We start from the raw sequence: 1,555 nt of genomic DNA on the forward strand, positions 1-1,555 counted from the left end.
CCAGGTAACATCCTGGTGAATCTTCTCTGCACCCTCTCCAAAGCAATCACATCCTTCCTATAGTGAGGTGACCAGAACTGCACACAGTACTCCAGCTGTGGCCTCACCAGCGTTTTGTACAGCTCCATCATAACCTCCCTGCTCTTATATTCTATGCCTCGGCTAATGAAGGCAAGTATCCCATATGCCTTTGTAACCACCTTATCTACCTGTTCCGCTGCCTTCAGGGATCTATGTACATGTACACCAAGGTCCCTCTTACCCTCTGTACTTCCTAGGGTCCTACCACTCATTGTGTATTCCCTTGCCTTATTTGTCCGTCCAAAATGCATCACCTCGCACTTTTCAGGGTTAAATTCCATTTGCCACTTTTCCGCCCATCTGACTAACCCGTTTATATCGTCCTGTAGCCTGAGGCTTTCCTCCTCGCAATTTACCACCCCACCAATTTTCGTGTCATCTGCGAACTTACTGATCATACCTTTTACATTCTCATCCAAATCATTTATGTAGATCACAAACAACAAGGGACCCAGCACCGATCCCTGAGGTAGCCCACTGGACACAGGCTTCCAGTCACAAAAGCAACCTTCGACCATCACCCTCTGCCTCCTGCCACTCAGCCAGTTTAGGATCCAACGCGCCAAGGCACCCTGGATCCCATGGGCTCTTACCTTCTTGACCAGTCTCCTATGCGGGAATTTGTCAAAAGCTTTACTGAAGTCCATGTAAACCACATCCACAGCATTTCCCTCATCCACCCCCCTAGTCACCCCCTCGAAAAATTCAATCAGGTTTGTCAGACATGATTTACCCTTGACAAAGCCATGCTGACTATCCCCGATTAATCCTTGCCTCTCCAAGTGGAGACCAATTTTGTCCCTCAGAATTTTTTCCAATAATTTCCCTACCACAGATGTTAGGCTCACTGGCCTGTAATTCCCTGGTTTATCCCTGCTACCCTTCTTGTATAATGGTACAACATTAGCTGTTCTCCAGTCCTCTGGTACATCCCCTGTGGCCAGAGAGGTTCTGAAAATTTGTGTCAGAACCCCTGCAATCTCCTCCTTTGTCTCCCACAGCAGCCTGGGATACATCTCGTCCGGGCCTGGGGATTTATCCACTTTTTGGCCTGCTAAAACCGCTAGCACCTCCTCCCTCTCGATGCTAATATGTTCAAGTATGTCACAGTCCCCTTGCCCGATTTCTATGTCTGCATCGTCTTTCTCCATACTGAACACAGATGCAAAAAATTCATTTAAAACCCCGCCTACATCATCTGGCTCTACACACAGATTGCCACTTTGGTCCCTAATGGGCCCTATCCTTTCCCTGGTTATCCTCTTGCCCTTAATATACTTATAAAACATCTTAGGATTTTCCTTTATTTTGCTCGCCAGTGTTATTTCATGGCCCCTGCTCGCCCTCCTAATTTCTTTTTTAAGTATGCCCCTGCACTTTTTATACTCCTCTAGGGCTTCTTCCGTCTTTAGTCTTTTGTAACTGCCAAAAGCCCCCCTTTTATTTCTAATGCATTTTTGTATATCCCTTGTCA

This window comes from Somniosus microcephalus, unplaced genomic scaffold (assembly GCF_052327205.1).
Source record: "Somniosus microcephalus isolate GS21.2 unplaced genomic scaffold, FLI_Smic_1.0 unresolved_chr2, whole genome shotgun sequence".
Classification (NCBI taxonomy): Eukaryota; Metazoa; Chordata; class Chondrichthyes; order Squaliformes; family Somniosidae; genus Somniosus; species Somniosus microcephalus.